At 41.3% G+C, this 21,819-nt stretch overlaps 1 protein-coding gene across 3 annotated transcripts in view; it reads left to right on the top strand.

The window, feature by feature from the left end:
- Positions 1–5,392: 5,392 nt before the first annotated feature.
- LOC129867339 (KN motif and ankyrin repeat domain-containing protein 2-like) overlaps positions 5,393–21,819 on the top strand; it is a 43,719-nt gene continuing 27,292 nt past the window's right edge. For 2 of the 3 annotated variants that reach the window (XM_055940676.1, XM_055940677.1), the window contains exon 1: positions 5,393–5,543. The gene's annotated coding sequence lies outside the window, so the exon portion shown is untranslated. Of the gene's footprint in view, positions 5,544–19,093; positions 19,543–21,819 lie in introns of those variants that run through there. The other variant, XM_055940678.1, reaches the window with a different exon arrangement.

Below are 21,819 nucleotides of genomic sequence, written 5' to 3'. Positions count from 1 at the left end.
ATGGGAATCCTGATCACGGCCGGTTGTGATACAGCCCGGGATCGAACCAGGGTCTGTAGTGATGCCTCTAGCACTGAGATGCAGTGCCTTACACCGCTGCACCACTCGGGAGCTAAGTCAACTAAGTCAACTACTGTTATAAGATGAGAGAAACAATAGAACTTTGGATATATTCAGTAACATACTGTGCCAACCTGAGGGGTTAGAGAGTGTGCGTCTGAGACAATGGCAAGCCCCCATACAACCTTCACCCACACTAAGCTTTATCTCCTTTAGATAGGCTATCTCTAATGTCCTATCTCTGTCTTCTGCAGCTTGTATAGACAATAAGGGACTTACATAACAGAACAATGTTTCACATTCCATTCCTGAGGGTGCATATTTGTGTTCTAGTCCAGCACTAACACAACTGATTCAACTAATGAAATGGGCTTGGTGAAGCAAACTAACATGTAACCTCCTACAGATATAGGATCCTAATTTGAGCTAGTTTGCTACAGCATGACAATAATCCTGCAGCAACAGGATGTGAATTACTATGTGGATTTTAATTAATGGAAATAGAGGGTTGGGGTTGATGCATTTTTCGTTATGGGTAAATCAAGTCTGACATTTTAAGTGTAAATTACAAACTTTAGAAGCATTTTTAAACCTTGAATACACTACACGTTTGTATCGCAAATTCTCGGCAAGAAAAGAGTGATCAAATGAAGATCTTACATCTGTAAGGGTCTGCTTGCCCTGAGACATGGTAGACTCCTACAGCCATGTCTCAGAGCAAGGGGGCCTGTCATTTGACATGATAGGCCCCCAGGAATGGAAAAATAAATAGAGAGGTCAACTGATGATGTTATTATGACTAGTAATTGTTGTAATTTAGCCTCTCAGTGAACAGTAGCGTGGAAGCTAACTATGTTATCATGGCTCACTGAAAGGTAATCAGTCAGAGAGTGACCTCAGCTAAATGTCTAACAGTAACCCCAGGACTCTTCATCTCCTGGGAGTTCTCTATTCTGCTGTGGCCATCAACCGGGGGTCAGCTTCTGACCTGGAGGTAAACCCACAACACTCATCCTGGCTCCATTCTCTGGCATCCTCCACTCCACCTCAGAGGTCAATGAACTAAGGATCTGGGAGAGAAATATTATGTTAGTATTTTCGCACTCAAAACATTTCACTCTGAGCATAGATATAAGAATAAACAGACGTGGACTTTTAATATCTATGGCTCAAATGAAACCGTGAAGCGCAACTAATCTAAATGCTTGGCAGAAGGAACCCTGGAAATAAAAAGACATGGGAAACTAGTCAGTGGCCTTCATTGACACCTAGCCTACATTAATTGTATTACTCAACTGGCACACATAACTGTGATTAAACATGGAAGGGACATTTTAAAATGAGATATGGGAAACTGTAGAAGTTAGTAGCTGAAGTGATTTATCACGTATGCCATTCTCTCATGGATCTTGAAGGTCTCTGCCAGTGTTTGTTGTTGTTACATTGTGTCAATGTCATGTTGTGCTCGTCAGTTTTACCCCTGGACCCATACCAAGGGAGGGTCAACAGTAACCTAGAATTGGAGCAATAAAAACAGTCTCCTTTTCCTCCTCAGGATGTTGACACAACAGGACATCCCCAAGGGATTTTTAAAATATGCTTTATTAATTATCTCAATATTAATCAGTGCTTGTTTGCCCCAGCCCCACTGCCTGTCCCTTTGTTGTACGACTAATGAACCATGCAGTTTTCCCATATGATGGATGTTGGGGTGGTGCTGGAGATTATGAATATGAAGTTGAATAATGGTGAAATTTTCCTTTAATTTATCTCCCGTAAGTGTCACTGGCTCGGTTTCTCTGGTAAATCACAGAGAAGAAGCGCTATCTGTGTGCTCACCCTGGTATCCCCTTTCCCACTTTTAGCCTTCTCCTTGCAGTCTATTTCCGCAGTAAAAACCCTGTTAGAAAATAGTGGCTATGTCAGAGATCGACTACACAGCAGTCGGTGACGGCAGACTGAATGATCTACAAATCACCTTTCATCCTAAATAACTACTCATTATTATTTGTAGATCAGTCAGTCTGCTCAATCATTGATCAGCAACTGCTCTCTAACACGGCTGATGTCTCTCTTACTTGAAGACACATTCTGCTAATTCATCAAACCAAAGATATTTTCAATGTTCATGACAGAGCAGGGAAGCCATTACAAAACTTTGGTCAGCTACGTGTGTGGTTAGTCAAGCACTGTTCCCTCTGTCACGCTCTTGTAAAATGGAACAATATTTTCTTCAGTGACCAGATTTATCTTAACCCTATCCTTAGAGGCTTTACTGGTCAGTAAGTAGTGCTTTGTACACTGCTCAAAAAAATAAAGGGAACACTTAAACCTTTTTGCCACAGTTCGCATTGATGTGCCATCCTGGATGAACTGCACTACCTGAGCCACTTGTGTGGGTTGTAGACTCCGTCTCATGCTACCACTAGAGTGAGAGCACCGCCAGCATTCAAAAGTGACCAAAACATCAGCCAGGAAGCATAGGAACTGAGAAGTGGTCTGTGGTCACCACCTGCAGAATCACTCCTGTTTTGGGGGGTGTCTTGCTAATTGCCTATAATTTCCACCTTTTGTCTATTCCATTTGCACAACAGTATGTGAAATTTATTGACAATCAGTGTTGCTTCCTAAGTGGACAGTTTGATTTCACAGAAGTGTGATTGACTTGGAGTTACATTGTGTTGTTTAAGTGTTCCCTTTATTTTTTTGAGCAGTGTACAATGTGAGAAATACAGTAACTGTAATGCAATAGTGCCCTCTACTGTTAGGCCATATGATTGCAGCCAGGTCAATAGGGGAAATTGTGAGATGTGTTGACATGATGAGTGAAGGCATTGAAGATGACCCTCCCACTTTGCGATGCATAGACTTTGTTAATTCTTACTCTGCGAAGCCTAGACTTGGTTAATTCTTTATAGATTATAGTTCAGCCTACATTTTTTTAACATATACTAGCAGACTGCAATTTATTCCCAGTTACTGAGTTTTTGTAACTAGCACTGAACAATAAAATAGTTACTGCTGTCTGGAAAACATAACATCTGTAGTAGCTGTTTCTGTTTGTAATTAAAAAACTGCTGGTCAGCAGAAAGGAACAGCTACAAGTACAAGAAGGATGCTCATGAAATAAATCAGTTTCTCATTTTATTGGCTTCCGCTATATACACACACACACGCACGCACGCACGCTCGCACGCACGCACGCACGCACGCACGCACGCACGCACGCACGCACGCACGCACGCACGCACGCACGCACGCACGCACACACACACACACACACACACACACACACACACACACACACACACACACACACACACACACACACACACACACACACACACACTATGCTGGCCAGGCATTGTAGGAATGGTAAATATTAAGGTGACTTTCCCCATCCAACATCTTTGCATTCTCAAGTGGGAAGTACTTCAATTGCTTTTATCCAAAACACTCCTGCCCTCCATGCGCTTTCTACACACACATGCATCACTTACCTCATTACATTACCTCACATTGGGGACATTCCTGTGAATGTATTGTGTAAATGGTGGTTTCTACACACACATGCATCACTTACCTCATTACATTACCTCACATTGGGGACATTCCTGTGAATGTATTGTGTAAATGGTGGTTTCTACACACACATGCATCACTTACCTCATTACATTACCTCACATTGGGGACATTCCTGTGAATGTATTGTGTAAATGGTGGTTTCTACACACACATGCATCACTTACCTCATTACATTACCTCACATTGGGGACATTCCTGTGAATGTATTGTGTAAATGGTGGTTTCTACACACACATGCATCACTTACCTCATTACATTACCTCACATTGGGGACATTCCTGTGAATGTATTGTGTAAATGGTGGTTTCTACACACACATGCATCACTTACCTCATTACATTACCTCACATTGGGGACATTCCTGTGAATGTATTGTGTAAATGGTGGTTTCTACACACACATGCATCACTTACCTCATTACATTACCTCACATTGGGGACATTCCTGTGAATGTATTGTGTAAATGGTGGTTTCTACACACACATGCATCACTTACCTCATTACATTACCTCACATTGGGGACATTCCTGTGAATGTATTGTGTAAATGGTGGTTTCTACACACACATGCATCACTTACCTCATTACATTACCTCACATTGGGGACATTCCTGTGAATGTATTGTGTAAATGGTGGTTTCTACACACACATGCATCACTTACCTCATTACATTACCTCACATTGGGGACATTCCTGTGAATGTATTGTGTAAATGGTGGTTTCTACAGTGTTATATTGTATATCTGTATCGATGTTGATCTGATGATGTTTTTGTTCTGAGCTAACACACCAAGATAAATTCCTAGTATTGTTTGTTGCATGGCTGTAATGTTTCCTGATTCTGATTCAATGTCCTATTACAGTCACCTCAAAATGACTTGCAATAGAGCAGACATCCTATGAATGCTTTAAAGTTTACACAATTGAATCACATAGAATAAAAACATCATGCAAAAGTAATTCATAGCAACAAAACCTTACTGTTCAGTGTATTATTTTTTATTATGAAGGCATGATCGTTCTAAATAGATAATGCTATTGAGCAGAACATATTAAACGTCACTGACATCCTTTTCATGGCAAATCAAGGCAATATCCTTTCCTATGCAGGCTTTCCAATGTGTTCTGATTTACATTGGTATTTGACCAGACAAATGTGTATTCTTCATAATTATTTTCATACAGTTATCACAAGCTAACTTAATTCCAAAACATTCCACTATGCACTAAATAGCTTGAAGGCAAACATGAACACATCTTTGTTCAAATAAATAAAGTATATTTTACACTTCAGAGACTACATTTATGAATTAGAGCGGTAGTGAAACTATCGCCATTTTTATAAAATGTAGAAAGAAGATCTGTTGGCAAAACAATAAAAACGTATTTCTCATTACGTACTGACTTTTTTTGTCCCCATGGGGAAATTTTGTTGCAGTGTCATGTACATGTTTAAAGTGTACATGACACCGCAACAAAATTTCCCCATTGACATCTGGCAATAGTCTAGGCCAACTACAACATGACAACATTTTTTTTGCTCAATTTTGGCCACAAACTTATTTTTTAGATATTGTGATAAATATGCAAAGTTGATTTTAATTTTCGAAACATATTAAAAAGTATTTATATTATGGCTATAACATCATAATACGTAGCATAAATCACTTCCACTGAGGTATAAAGAACTTCCCACCGTTTCTGTCCCCTACTACTTCTATTGGGCACACATCCCCTTGCACGGATTGGTTGATTCGCCTGTCTATCATTGACTCATAAACCTGTTGAAGAGTGGGAAAGCGCAAGGGGTGGCATGTTTTTCCTTCCTAACTTTATTACCAACAATGCTCGGAGAAATTATAGTGAAAGTTAAAAGAAAGCCTTAGGAAGTCTGAAAGGTAAGACAAACACATTTCAATGATACATTATTGCATGCACTACATATTCCTCGAACGATATTCTATCAAATGGGCTCAACATTTGCGTAAAAGCAAAAGGGTAAATTACAGGTAAAGTTGCCGCTCTATCAACCGTATGGACCATGCCTTGATTGATTTCTATCTCTTTTCCTTTTTACGTAGGCCTACATAACATATCGTGTGCGCTTCTGATTTAGTGCATTGAAAATAGTGCTCAGATAGTTGTGAATGTTACCGACCCGTACGAAGCCCATCATATCCCTACGATACATTTTTTCTGTAACCAACTGTATTCTGAAAAATCTGTAGCGAACCGTCTGCCATAGTTTAAAACATGAACTGTACGTTTGTATTTGTGTATAACCAATTAAGTAACGTTATATACGAATAATTGTTCATAACGTTGTGCATTTATTTAGCTCACTGTTCAGAGACAGCACATGAAAAGCCACAAATAATATCCTATGTGTGCATAAAGATAGTATCGTCAGGTCCACAAAGAGCCCCATTTGAGCAAAACTGGGCTAGTCCAAGAACATCTGTTTGAATTTAACTAAAATTAATTATACATTTTTATAGTGAATTTAGTCTTGAGAAGAGAGAGAAATTGACACACCCCATGCAAGATAACTGTTAAAGTAGTACTTCATAGATGTATAGGCTACTGAACGCATAGGCGTTATAAAGGTATTACATGAGGCTGGATGTCTGTTGATTAGTGACATTAGATTTAGACAAGTACATTTGAGATTATAATCCACCCAGGAAGTCAAAAAAACTTTTTTACACCAAGCAAAAAATATTTGGAGTTGTAGCTAAACAAAGTCATCATCAAACAGTAAGACATGACATGGTATGAAAATACTCCATTGTCAGTGAACTGCCCCCCCACCCCCTGTGTACATCCCCCATTAGGGCAACAATCTGTGGTGCTCCACTCTGTGGAGGACAAGAAAGTTGTGTCTTGCTTCATAATAACACACATAATCACATTGTGATAATCACATTGTGATATGGGGATTACAAAATTAATCACAGCTTCGTGGAATTTGCTTGTTGTGATCACAATTGATTCTCTTATTGTTGGGTGAGTTGTGCCCCAGACATGGCTTGTCCAGACTGTAATTCATCCACTTGACTGCTAACCATCCCCATGTTGTCTGTCATGTGATTCTATGCTATAAACTGTCTTATTGCCAGATCGGATTCATTGAATCATTGTTTTGTAACTTCCATATGCTTTCATCGTGAATTCACATGTTGTGAACTATCGGGCTTTCTTTGAAATGTAGATGTTAATTGTAAGATGACAAAATGTTGTGCATCTACAAGAACATACTGGTTCATGATGTACATTCCTAAATCTGTTTGTTTATATTTTAATGGAACATAAACCATTGATGCAGGCTAGATAATTTCTACAACAATATACAGACAAACATAATTAAACATTTCACTGGTTATGTGGGAAAGAAATTATCTAAGCTAAGGTTGGATGTAAAACAGAATGAATCATATTTGAGTAGCAAATATCTGTCCAAACAAGAGGCCTCTATTGTAAATAGGACTTTGCATTGACTTGTTGTGCCCTTAGACAGTAGCCTCCAGAGTTAAAGTATAAGTGGCCTTTTTTCTGTTGTCTCTTAAAATATGCAAACAGTTTTATGTGAAGTTTTGGAGTGTGATTATTTATGTTTAAGCATGACTTCACTGCCTCCACATTTTTCCACCAACAATGCAATGCTTTTCAAACTGTTATTGAAGATCTATTTGAACAACCCCAAAGTTTTAGTAAAACGTCATATTTAACCTTTGTTGTTGTAAGTAAGTATCCATATGAAACAGCTTCATAGCAATGTGAACATCCTCCTATCCAAGAAAATATTAATGGTAAAAAGTTGGCAGTTGGCACATTGGTATTAATTCAGTCATTCAGTTAGATGTTTAACCAAAACGCAATGTGGGAAAAAAAAAACAAAAAAGTGGGTTTAAAGGCTTTAATAGGAGATAAAATTGCCCTTCTCAGATTGACAGTAACTAAAGCACTTGCTTTAGCCTGTTGTCAACCCCTTCGAGGAGCAGTGACTGATGTCTTGTTCTGCTATATATGTCTTGAGATTCATTGTAGCAAATCACAACAATTACGCGTGTTGGACGGAAACATGTTAAGCTTTCAGCAACATTGATGAGCTCACAGGGGGATACGGTCGGGTTCCTGCAACTGTACACTTGAGTATGACTTACAGTGTCTGTCTTCAAAAATAGAACCACCATAAATGTAGTGACGGGTGTTGTGGGGACAGTGAAACTGTCTGATGCTGAGGATGTTCTCAGCGTCTAACAAAACAAGAAAATATATATTATATTGTGTAATATATAGGTTTATATTCCGAAACCTTGATGCCATCATAGTAAATGTTTAGTTTTCTTCTCTGCCTGTTCCCTTTACCTTTCATTCACCTTGAATATCCAATCTGCAGAGAGTTTTGTTCATTGTTTGATTGAGTTAGACTATTGACTTATTCATTCAAGGCCACTTGAGGTTTGACCGTTCCCTGAACACTAGTTGTACAATCATCTCCTTTGATCTCCTTTGGTCTGCATCCCCATGGTCAAGTTGGGTCCATCTCCCATAGAGAGGTCTTTCTATTGGATCTCTATCAATCAATCAATCAATCAAATGTATTTATAAAGTCCTTTTTACATCAGCCGATGTCACAAACTGCTGTACAGAAACCCAGCCTAAAACCCCAAACACTCAAGCAATGCAGATGTAGAAGCACGGTGGATAGGAAAAACTCCCTAGAAATGCCAGAACCTAGGAAGAAACCTAGAGAGCAACCAGGCTCTGAGGGGTGACCAGTCCTCTTTTGGCTGTGCAGGGTGGAGATTATAACAGAACATGGCCAAGATGTTCAAACATTCATAGATGACCTGCAGGGTCAGATAATAATAATCACAGTGGTTGTAGAGGGTGTAACAGGTCAGCACCTCAGGAGTAAATGTCAGTTGAATTTTCATAGCCGATCATTCAGAGTTAGAGACAGCATTTGTGGTAGAGAGAGGGTCCAAAACAGCAGGTCCAGGACAAGGTAGCGCGTCCAGTGACAGGTCAGGGTTCCATAGCCGCAGGCAGAACAGTTGAAACTGGAGCAGCAGCATGACCAGGTGGACTGGGGACAGCAAGGAGTCATCAGGCCAGGTATTCCTGAGGCAAGGTCCTAGGGCTCAGGTCCTCTGAGAGAAGAGAGAGAAAGAGAGAGAGGAAAAAAATAGAGAATTAGAGGGAGCATACTTAAATTCACACAAGACACCAGATGAGACAGGAGAAATACTCCAGATATAACAGACTGACCCTAGCCCCTGACACATACACTATTGCAGCATAAATACTGGAGGCTGAGACAGGAGCGGTCGGGAGACACTGTGGCCCTGTCCGATGCCCCCAGACAGAGCCAAACAGGCAGGATATAACCCCACCCACTTTGCCAAAGCACAGCCCCCACACCACTAGAGTGATATCATTCACTACAGCGGCCATATTGTTTATTGTTGATGATGCAAATGGCTCCAATATTCCGCGAAGAAAGCCTCTACTTGGCTGTTTCTGACATTGGAGGAGTTATCATTCAAATAAAATAAAATGTTATTGGTCACACACATACAGTTGAAGTCGGAAGTTTACATACACGTTAGCCAAATACATTTAAATTCAGTATTTCACAATTCCTGTCCCGTCAATGTGGATAGGGGCGTGCTCCCTCTGCTTTTTCCTGAAGTCCACGATCAGCTCCTTCGTTTTGTTGACGTTGAGGGAGAGGTTATTCTCCTGGCACCACTCTGCCGGTCCCCTCACCTCCTCCCTGTGGGCTGTCTCATCATTGTTAGTAATCAGGCCTACTATGGTTGTGTCGTCTGCAAACTTGATGATTGAGTTGGAGGTGTGTGTGGCCACGCAGTCATGGGTGAACAGGGAGTACAGGAGGGGGCTGAGCACACTTCCCTGTGGGGCCCCTGTGTTGCGATCAGTGAAGTGGAGGTGTTGTTTCCTACCTTCACCACCTGGGGGCGGCCCATCAAGAAGTCCAGGACCCAGTTGCACAGGGCAGGGTTCAGATCCAGGGCCCCGATCTTGATGATGAGCTTGGAGGGTACTATGGTGTTGAAGGCTGAGCTATAGTTAATGAACAGCATTCTTACATAGGTATTCCTCTTGTCCAGATGGGATAGGGCAGTGTGCAGTGCAATGGCGATTGCACAGTCTGTGGATCTATTGGGGCGGTAAGCAAATTGAAGTGGGTCTAGGGTGTCAGGTAAGGTAGAGGTGATATGATCCTTAACTAGCTTCTCAAAGCACTTCATGATGACAGAAGTGAGTGCTACGGGGCCGCGTCGATGGCACTGTGTTATCCTCAAAGCTGGCGAAGAAGGTATTTAGCTTGTTCGGGAGCAAGACGTCGGTGTCCGCGACGTGGCTGGTTTTCCCTTTGTTAACCGTGATTGTCTGTAGACCCTGCCACATACAGTTGAAGTCGGAAGTTTACATACACCTTAGCCAAATACATTTAAACTTAGTATTTCACAATTCCTGACATTTAGTCCTATTAAAAATTCCCTGTCTTAGGTCAGTTAGGATCACCACTTTATTTTAAGGATGTGAAATGTCAGAATAATAGTATAGAGAATTATTTATTTCAGCTTTTATTTCTTTCATCAGGCGCAGGACACGGATATGATTAATAGTCAAAAATTAATAGTCAAAATATAAGTAAAGTTCCAACAAGGAAAAAACACAATAATCCAGAGCACTAACAACACGAACCCACATGACAAACAATAACGCACAAAACAGAGAGGGAAGTCAGAGGTTTAAATAAGGAACATAATTAATGGAATGGAAACCAGGTGTGTATGATAAAGACAAAACAAAAGGAAAATTAAACATGGATCGGCGATGACGTCGACCGCCGAACGCTGCCCAAACAAGGAGAGGTACCAATTTCGGCCGAAGTCGTGACACTGAAATGTACATACACTCAATTAGTATTTGGTAGCATTGCCTTTAAATTGTTTAACTTGGGTCAAATGTTTCGGTTAGCCTTCCACAAGCTTCCCACAATAAGTTGGGTGAATTTTGGCACATTCCTCCTGACAGAGCTGGTGTAACAGGTTTGTAGGCCTCTTTGCTCACATGCTTTTTCAGTTCTGCCCACAAATTTTCTATAGGATTGAGGTCAGGGCTTTGTGATGACTATTCCAATACCTTGTCTGTTGTCCTTGAGCCATTTTGCCACAACTTTGGAAGTATGCTTGGGGTCATTGTGCATTTGGAAGACCCATTTGCGACTAAGCTTTAACTTCCTGACTGATATCTTGAGATGTTGCTTCAATATATCCACATAATTAACCTAAGTAGAGGTCGACCGATTAATCGGAATGGCCGATTAATTAGGGCCGATTTCAAGTTTTCATAACAATAGGAAATCGGTATTTTTGGACACCGATTTGGCCAAATGTTTTCTTTTTTTCTTTACACCTTTATTTAACTAGGCAAGTCAGTTAAGAATACATTCTTATTTTCAATGACGGCCTAGGAACGGTGGGTTAACTGCCTTGTTCAGGGGCAGAACGAAAGATTTTTACCTTGTCAGCGCGGGGATTCAATCTTGCAACCTTACTGTTAACTAGTCCAACGCTCTAACCACCTGCTTTACATTGCACTCCACGAGGAACCTGCCTGTTACGCGAAGGCAGTAAGAAGCCAAGGTAAGTTGCTAGCTAGCATTAAACTTATCTTATAAAATACAATCAATCAATCATAATCACTAGTTAACTACACATGGTTGATGATATTCCTAGTTTATCTAGCGTGACCTGCGTTGCATATAATCGATGCGGTGCGCATTCGCGAAAAAGGACTGTCGTTGCTCCAACGTGTACTTAACCATAAACATCAATGCCTTTCTTAAAATCAATACACAAGTATATATTTTTAAACCTGCATAATTTTAATTAATATTGCCTGCTAAAATTAATTTCTTTTAACTAGGAAAAATGTGTTACTTCTCTTGCAACAGAGTCAGGGTATATGCAGCAGTTTGGGCCGCCTGGCTCGTTGCGAACTGTGTGAAGACTATTTCTTCCTAACAAAGACAGCCAACTTCGCCAAACGGGGGATGATTTTTAAACCTGCATATTTAGCTAAAAGAAATCCAGGTTAGCAGGCAATATTAACCAGGTGAAATTGTGTCACTTCTCTTGCGTTCATTACACGCAGAGTAAGGGTATATGAAACAGTTTGGGCCGCCTGGCTCTTTGCGAACTAATTTTCACGAATTTTACGTAATTATGACATAACATTGAAGGTTGTGCAATGTAACAGGAATATTTAGACTTATGGGTGCCACCCATTAGATAAAATACGGAACGGTTCCGTATTTCACTGAAAGAATAAACGTTTTGTTTTCGAGATGATAGTTTCCAGATTCGACCATATTAATGACCTAAGGCTCGTATTTCTGTGTGTTATTATGTTATAATTAATGATTTGATAGAGCAGTATGACTGAGCGATGGTAGGCACCAGCAGGCTCGTAAGCATTCATTCAAACAGCACTTTAGTGCGTTTTGCCAGCAGCTCTTCGCAATGCTTAAAGCATTGCGCCGTTTATGACTTCAAGCCTATCAACTCACGAGATTAGGTTGGCTAGCTAGTTAGCGGGGTGCGCGCTAATAGCGTTTCAAACGTCACTCACTCTGAGACTTGGAGTAGTTGTTCCCCTTGCTCTGCAAGGGCCGCGGCTTTTGTGGAGCGATAGGTAACTCTGCTTCGAGGGTGGCTGTTGTCGATGTGTTCCTGGTTCGAGCCCAGGTAGGAGCGAGGAGAGGGACGGAAGCTATACTGTTACACTGGCAATACTAAAGTTCCTATAAGAACATCCAATAGTCAAAGGTATATGAAATACAAATCGTATAGAGAGAAATAGTCCTATAATTCCTATAATAACTACAACCTAAAACTTCTTACCTGGGAATATTGAAGACTCATGTTAAAAGGAACCACCAGCTTTCATATGTTCTCATGTTCTGAGCAAGGAACTGAAACGTTAGCTTTCTTACATGGCCCATATGGCACTTTTACTTTCTTCTCCAACACTTTGTTTTTGCATTATTTAAACCAAATTGAACATGTTTCATTATTTATTTGAGGCTAAATTGATTTTATTGATGTATTATTTTAAGATAAAATAAGTGTTCATTCAGTATTGTTGTAATTGTCATTATTACAAATACATTTAAAAAAAAATAGGCCGATTTAATTGGTATTGGCCTTTTTGGTCCTCCAATAATCGGTATCGGTATCGGCATTGAAAAATCATAATCGGTCGACCTCTAAACCTAAGTGTATGTAAACTTCCGACAACTGTACATCTCGTGTCTGAGCCGTTGAATTGCGACTCCACTTGTCTCTGTACTGACACTTTGCCTGTTTGATTGCCTCACAGAAGGAATAACTACACTGTTTGTATTCAACCATATTCCCAGTCACCTTGCCATGGTTAAATGCGCTGGTCAGCGCTTTCAGTTTAGCGCGAATGCTGCCATCTATCCACGGTTTCTGATTTAGGTATGTTTTAATAGTCACAGTGGGAACAACATCAACATTCCCTATACACTTTCTGATGAACTCAGTCACCGTGTCCGTGTATACATCAATGTTATTCTCCGAGGCTACCCGGAACATATCCCAGTCTGCGTGATCAAAACAATCTTGACGCATGAATTACGATTGGTCAAACCAGCGTTGAATAGACCTTAGCATTGGTACTTCCTGTTTGAATTTCTGCCTATAGGAAGGGAGGTGCAAAATGGAGTCGTGATCTGATTTGCCGGAGGGCAGTGGAGGGCCTTGTAGGCATCCCGGATGAGAGAATAGCAGTGGTTGAGTGTTTTCCCAGCGCGAGTACTACAGTCAATGTGTTGATAGAACTTCGGTAGCATTTTCCTCAAATTTGCTTTGTTAAAATCCCCAGCTACAATAAATACGGCCTCATTTGGCCAACTTGGAGATTGACACACCATCCTAAAAAAGGACTGGTTGTCCTAGAGAGAAGATTTTATTGATATGAGTAGGAGCATACTGCTTAATGGGCTTTCATTGCACTGAAACACCATTAAATTGAATCTATCTTGGATATTAGATTGAGTCCCTACCACACAAAATACAGTGTGTGAGAATAAATTTGCTTAAAATACCTATGTAAACTTTCTAATAAGGTCTGGGGGAGAGAGCCTATTTACTAATTGAATCTAGTGCCTTGAGATGCTGTTTATTCTCGCTTAAAGTACAATCAGCTGCTTCTAACAATTTCCCCAAGGAAACTTTTGGAAACATTTAAAGGGATAATTTGGGATTTTGGCAATGAGGCCATTTATCTACTTCCCGAGAGTCAGATGAACTCGTGGATACCATTTGTATGTCTCTGAGTGCAGTTTGAAGTTGCTAACTAACACTAGCGCTAGATACCCATACTAGCAAAAACCCATAAACGTCCAGTCATTGCACTAATGCTGGTTTGCATTGGATGGCGAAACTACCTTCATACTGGACACAGAGACATGAATACTATTTTTATAAGTTCATCTGACTCTGGGGAAGTAGATAAATGGCCTCATTGCTAACATGCCGAATTATCACTTTAATGCAGGTCATAACTCTATGGTTGTTGATGTTCAGTTGGTTGAGTTAATTTACATTATTCACAGTGAAAGATCTGTTTGACACTGAGGAGTAAGCTATCGCTTAGTTCTCAGTGCTTATTTCATGGAATATACAGACTGTATTGCCCAGTAGTTAGTGTTCTGTTATATCTCATGAACACACAGACAGAGCTCCAATCGCATTTACAAATTAGGTGAATTGGAGCTCTACTTGTATGAAACCTTGACCTTCACAATTTCAGAGTGAAAATTGCCAATTGCACATTTGATATTGATTTATTTTTCCAAAGCCAACTTTTAAGTGTATTATGTCATATTACATTTAATATTAGTTAACTTAATGATTTACCTTAAGGCCAAAGTTGAATTACTGTTTAACGGATGCCCCGCCTTACTTTTCTCCACACCCCGAAAAAAACAAAAACAAAAATCAGATGTTTTATTTTTTGGCCAATATATGTGGTGCTTTGTTTATAATGCATTGTCTGCTCTCCCTTGAGGTTTACCCAAGTTGATGCGCAAGAGACCAAACAGCCTCAGATCACGTGCTCAGATCATGTTCGAGCCTCAGATTGGACAGTGAAACACACACACTTGCACCTGTAGGTGACGTGCAGATGCTTCATTTCTCTCTCATGCTGTCATGGCTGAGGTCAGCGGATATTCCTACTATTTATGTGTCCAGGTTTAACGTGCGACGTCCCTCGTTATAAACAAATATTTGGTTAAATTCATGGTTAATGCATAATTTCCAGATCTATTAGAAGCGATTAATAGACGAAACAACAATGTCATTGAACCAATTGACTGGCCAGAAATAGGTTGGACACAGTACATTTTTAACAACGCTTTTTTCAGATAAAAACTAGTTCATTGCATCCGCTGTAGAGACCAGTTTCATAATATGACCATATTTCCCAGCTGCTTGCCGTCGTTTTGAAGTAATCACGAAAAAACAGGCCTTATTTTAGGGCATTTTTCACCCTGACAGCTCCTATTAGTTCTATTGAGCACCGTGGCACCAACTCGCCTTCCGAACGTTCTATTCCAAGCTTATTGTTCTATGTCACAATGCCTGCTTCGCTATTGTTGGCAATGAGACCTGCTCACATTGTTTATAGTTCAAATGTAAACAACAAAAAAGTACTTATGGAACCCTGAGGTTGTCCCATTGTTTCCTATAGGGGAAATATAGGCATGTCTTTCTATTTCCCCAAATATCTCACAATGTGTACACTTTAATTTTTTCAAGTCGGACGTCATTTTAATCATGAGAATCTCCTCTTTCGATTTACGTACGTTTGGGCAGCGAGCTCGGTTGTCATCAAATGCTAGCCCCAAAATACTTTTTGCCCTTGGAACGCTGAGTTCCCCCCATTGTTTTTCTATGGAGAGGCATGCCGGGCAATTTCGCCAAATATCTCACAATGTGTATATTTAGATTTTTTCAAGTCGGGCACCATTTTAAATCAGGTCTCTCCTCTTTGTAATTATGTAAGTCTGGGCAGCGAGCTCGTTTGTCATCGATCACTTGTAACGGCAGTTGTAATCCTCCTCAGAGGCGAGACGGATCGGACCAATACGCGGAGTGGCTAGTTTCCATAGTGATTTAATAATTAACAAAAAGCGATACAAAATAACTACCGTGACAGTCCTGTGTGGCGGAACACTGACACAAGAACAAACACCCGTGAAACCCCGGCTGCCTAAGTATGATTCTCAATCAGGGACAACGATTGACAGCTGTCTCTGATTGAGAATCATACCCGGCTGAACACAAACATCCCAACATAGAAAATCACACATAGACAAACCCACCCAACTCACACCCTGACCAACTAAATAAATACAAGACAAAAGAAAACAGGTCAGGAACGTGACATCACTAGACCAGAAATAGTCAGAAGTTTTCATTTTTCCCCTACTTTCTCATTACGCAGAAATAAGCACAGTTGACACCATCTAGGTGCGGGTGTTTACTTTCTACATTTTAGAAAGTTATTTTTTTCCAGTTTTGTCCGACTATCAGATTGTAGTGGTAAAATAAAAAGGGATACATTTTTTTGTGCCATTTAGTCGAAATGGAATTCTAAGCACCACTCCAGTCAAAACAGGCTCTGCGAGCATTTGATTCCATTCATTTGCTATGGGCTCGCGCAAGTGTTCCAGTTTAGCCAACGTTTTTTTTTGCAGTTTTTCAGCCTTGTGTGAATTTTGACTCTTTCTATTGTCCATCCTACCAGAGATCAGGGCATTCATCAGTAAAGATGCAGTGCAAGCTGATAGTATTTTGGACAACCAAATTGAAGTCAAATTGATTGATGAAATTGAAGTGTGTCAGCTGTATGGTGATTTGCGATTCATAACTTACTTTACCATAACTAACTTTACCGGTACTACCAGTAGTAGTAGGCCAACCGATAACACCAAGACGGAATGCGTTTGAAGTGATGATGCGCAGCCAAGAACAGCTAGCAGGTCCAGCAAAGTACATCGCCAGTGTCACACACACTTCGTGCAGATCAGCAGCTCCACAATTATGTGATTGACTGTTTCCAAGGTGGGGGCTTTTCATGGCAACCAGACGAGACAATCAAAGGAGGATGCGGTGAGCAAAGTAACTGGGCTCGAATTTATTCAAGCTTGCTTTATATAGATTGTGTAACGATGTGCGCTGAGAGTCGGGAAGCAAGTTCAGGGAGTGAGTGTTTTAATAAAATAAACGGAACATAATACAAAACAAGAACCTTGAACAATGCAGAGACAAGAAACAGAAACAATGACGCCTGGGGAAGGAACCAAAGGGAGTGACATATATGGGGCAGGTAATCAAGGAAGTGATGGAGTCCAGGTGAGTCTGACGACGCGTAGGTGCGTAACGATGGTGATAGGTGTGCGCCATAACGAGCAGCCTGGTGACCTAGAGGCCAGAGAGGGAGCACACGTGACAGATTGATAAGTGTAATTTGCACCAGTAAAGGAAATAACTGACTAATTAACAGGTTTTGGAGTGTGGTTTTAGATAACTGCGGCTAGCTGACATCTGGTCTTTTTACTGGAGGTATGAAAATAAAACATCTGGAGGCTTCATTTGCTACTGTTGTGAAGAAGGCAAATGGTTCAGTCTCAAATGGTTCAGTCTCTATGCTGCATGCAGCTCCTAGGCTTGCCAAATGAGTCAATAAGATCATGTTTCCGGAGACCTAGACATTAGGCTATGTTTTTACTGCATCATTTATTGGACCATTCCAAGTCCAGTCAAGTCATTTTCTCAGTTTTCTTAGTTGACAATATAACAGTTTGAAAATAAACAATTTGAAAAAGTAAAGTAGTTAATTCAATCTCAGTACAGGGTTGAAGTTGAACAGTAAGATGTTGCAGAACCATGGCACTCATTTTAATTTGATCCACTTTCTCCCCGGTGACATTACAGACAGGACATGTCAGAATGTCTTACCATTTCTGTTTTCCACTAAGGCCTATATGAGGACCCTTGCTGAGGAGCTAGACCTTCAGACCATTTTAGAAAGAGCTTGGGCAGTACATTGAGACCATTGTAAAATCTGCATGCAAATAGCTCCACTTTGAGTGTGGTGCTTGGAGCCAACATGGTATCTGGGTGGGAAGACAAGGTCCTGTTAGACTGGGTTTTGTACTTGGCCTTCCAAACACCATTCAAAGCCACGGACTTCCCCAATGCCTGATTGAATTCACTTTGTGACATTTTGAACCCTTTGGGGAGAGAGAGGGAGAGTGAGGGGGAACGGGAATGGGAGATTGAACAAGGAACAAGGAGACCTCAGAAAACTGTTGCGAACAGCCTCACCACCGAAGTGGCATAATGCCTCATTGTGAGGCTTGAATGTGTGTGAGGGAGGGGGGGGTGCATGTGATGTTTGATACCCAAGTTGATAGTTAAAAGATAGGGTTTTAGTCTAGAAGCGTATTTAAGACTGTAAGGGCTAAACTTTGGACTGTAATGTGTTTGTGTATCTCGAAATCCCTCATTGACATCAACGCATGATTTACGAGACAGAGTTACAGATAAGGATGTGGCCCTAAATACCTGGGGAACATCTGGTGGCAGGGGGTTATTTCTGTAAACTTACCAGGCACTTCATGCTGTGTACACATTTGCATGTTGTCTAATTTCTGCATTATGTGTCGTGATGGGATGCTTGGACGCCGGGAAAAGACCAGGAGCTGTAGTGGATATGCGTTAATGTGTGTTTGCGTTCCTGTGTGCGTTCTTGTTTCGCAGCAACTTAGGCTGCTTTTCGACAGTAACAGCAGTGTTACACTAGTGTACATCCCCTTTGTTTATACTAGGGAAATTGTGTTTCCAAAGCTAGGGCTGACAGTGAGAACTTGTGAAGAGCAGAATCAACAACCTCTGCATAACCAAAATAGTTGCTTTGTGAGAAGGTGTTAAAGTTCACAGTTAGATATTTATGTAAATTACAGCTGAAAAGTAACAGTAGCCTGGCTTTGGCCCAGTGAGGCACGGGTACCGGCCCGTGTAGATGGAAACAGAAAAGTGAGCCTTTTGGGTAAAACACAGGGGTCAATCCTGCATGGCAATACACCAGTAGTGTGTTTGTTCAGCTCCTCGTTTTTGCATGTCTTCTCCCTGGATTTTTCTTCTGGTGTCGCAGGAAGCAGCTTTTTGGCCTTAGCGATGGGTTTCCTGTCAGGATTGGAGCGGCCCTGAGTTCCTACTGCGAGACAATAGGAGGTTTCCCCTGCTGCTTCCCTTCAGGAAACTGCAGATTTATCTCAGCAGCTGAGCTGTACTGAGCTGAGCCACACTGACTCATACAAGGACGAGAGTGAGGCACTACCCTATGAGTGTGTGTCTCTTCTGAATGGGGCTTTTGTTATGTTAAGTAGTCTGATGGTAAAAATGAGCCTGTAGTTGTGGTGGGGTGGGCTGGAAGGATGAAGGAATAGCCTTGCCCACTAAGACCCGAATCTGGGTTAATAAGTGTGAGCTGATCTGGAGTGACTATTGTCTATCTGTAGAGCTAGAAGCCTTGCTTTCTCTATTGTCAGCCGGGCTTGCTGTTGACCCTCTCCTTCATGTTGAGGGAAAAGGGAGGTGGTGGCCGGGATGAGGTCACTTTTCCAAAACATGACTCCTGCCATGTAGCCAGCAGCCCTCGTCCAGAACACTTCCTGTTGAAAAGCAGCGCTGAAAAGTATTCTTCAGTGTTAGAATTATGGTGAATGCCGGGGAAACAGCCACCTCAGTGATGACGGTAATGGTAGAGAGTCGTTATGTTAAACAGGATGCCAAATCTTTATAGAAACCATCAACAGCTATTGGAAATATGTGCAATTGCTTAGTTTATAGTTGCTTGGCTTCAATTTGTAGAGTATTCCACTGTGTCCGAATCCAATGACGGCTTTACAAAGTTAAACCATTCTATTCGTTTTATATTGACTTACAGCCATAGGCATTTGTTTTGGTCCTTTATAGGATCATATGACATGATCTACAAGATTGCAACAACAACATAGAACATTGTGTAACAGACAGTTGTTGTTGCGCTTGCATGTGTCTGTGTGTGCGTGTGTGGTCACACCTGCGGGTGTATGTGTGTGACATGGCTGTGGCTGTGGCTCACTGCTGGTGATGAAAGAAAGGGGGATACCTAGTCAGTTGTACAACTGAATGCCTTCAACTGAAATGTCTTCCACATTTAACCCAACCCCTCTGAATCAGAGAAGTGCAGGGGGCTGCATTAATCGACATCCGCGTCCTCGGTGCCCGGGGAACAGTGGGTTAACTGCCTTGCTCAGGGGCAGAACGACAGAGTTTTACCTTTCCAGCTCGGGGATTTGATCCAGCAACCTTTCAGTTACTGGCCCAACACTCTAACCACTAGGCAGAGGGATGTGGCTTCTCCCCCTGATTGTGTGTGTGTTGTAATTTGGTGCCTGTCATCAGGACCTGGGAAAACATCTTGAACTGGCCTGCTTGTGCTGAGTGGGAGCTGGTGACACTAAGTAAGGAGGAGTGAGGGAAGGAGTGGGTGGCATCGAGGCTCGGCTACATGTCTATTTTACACTCCTCTAATCTGAGGAGAGGGAGTGGGTGGGATGGAGGCTACGTGTCTGTCTATGTTACACTCTTCTGATCTGAGGAACAGGCATCTAGGGCAAATCTGAGACACTTGGAATTTGGCGGTTGCTAATACCTGACTAAGGGTTTCTTTGTGTTTTTTAAGTGTTGTCGATCCTGCCTCGATACCCCTTGCTTTTTCACAACGTTGGTTCTGAGTTTGTGGCTGTGTAGATGACCTAATCCTTCCAACATAAGGATATGTTCAACAGTGGCAATTGTTACTGAGTGGACTATCCTGGCTAAATAAAATAAATGAGTTGTTTGGAAGTTGAGATGATTTACAGATTGGTTAATCTGCGCAGCACCTTGACTAATTAGACTGGATGTTGTGAAGAAGGCCTTGGAGTTATTCCAGACTGGGAATTGAAATCCTGGCCCTAGTAAAGTTATAGGCTATAACTAAGGCCCAGAGTTTTCCCTAGCCAGGAAAATGTTTTTGCTAGATGGCCTTAGAACCCTGTGTTTGAGGGAGAGGGTTTTTCCTCTGGCTGGAAGAAGGAAGTGGTGACAGCAGGCATGTCTGAAGCTAACCAGAGTCCCTCAGACCAATCTCCACTTGACTTCTCAGGCTAATGGCCAGTGACAGTGGATGGCATTCTCTTGTGATAAGCTTGGCTTGGTGAGGTGAGGGGAAGGGGCTGTAGGGACTAGCCTCTGCAATCAGTTTTTGTGTTTTATTTTAATCCAACGCCTTGCTTTGTGGAATATTAATGTAGGCTATGCTGGGCTTTGCTGTCACAGTGTCAACATTTTGTGCATAGCTTCTCCTTGAATTACAACGAGAGATTACAGAAAATCCATGTATTTGGAGATGTTTTTTTATTTATCCTTCTATGTTATCACAACTACCATGTAGGTCTACATGTTCCAGCCTGGTCCATGCTAGCAAGTTGTGAGAGGGAAGTGTGGTGGAATGTGCCAGAGGCTATAGGGAAACAGAATCTGTGTGTTTGTGTGTTAGGGTGCTTTGACCCTGCGTCAATCTCTCTTTCTTAGTCTAGTTGTCTAAGGAAATGTGACCCACAACTCTGAACTCTGTATATGTGTTGGTGTGTATGTTAGCTTTTCTACGAGAGTTGTCATTCTGGGTCGGTGAGAGAAAAAACATACTACTTTAGCTATGAAGGCTTTAAAAACCCCACCCCAGACCAATGTAGGAAATTGCTCTTCAACAAGGGGTGAATTCAGAAATATTGCTAAATGGATTCTCTCTACTTTTAATTTGCCCAGCAGGCTGACTTGTAAGCCATGTGAGAACATATGTGAAAAAAAATTTGAAATTGTGTTTTTCACATTGGATAACAGTAAAGACTCAGAGCTAGAAAGTGGGTATATCGTACACAACAGTTGCGGAACAATTGGAAAGTAATTCTGCTTTGAAAGTTGATAAACTTGTAACACCACTTTT

Source organism: Salvelinus fontinalis, chromosome 12, assembly GCF_029448725.1.
Source record: "Salvelinus fontinalis isolate EN_2023a chromosome 12, ASM2944872v1, whole genome shotgun sequence".
Lineage (NCBI taxonomy): Eukaryota > Metazoa > Chordata > Actinopteri > Salmoniformes > Salmonidae > Salvelinus > Salvelinus fontinalis.
The sequence above is the reverse complement of the archived record's forward strand: the minus strand, read 5'-3'. Positions and strand labels throughout refer to the sequence as shown.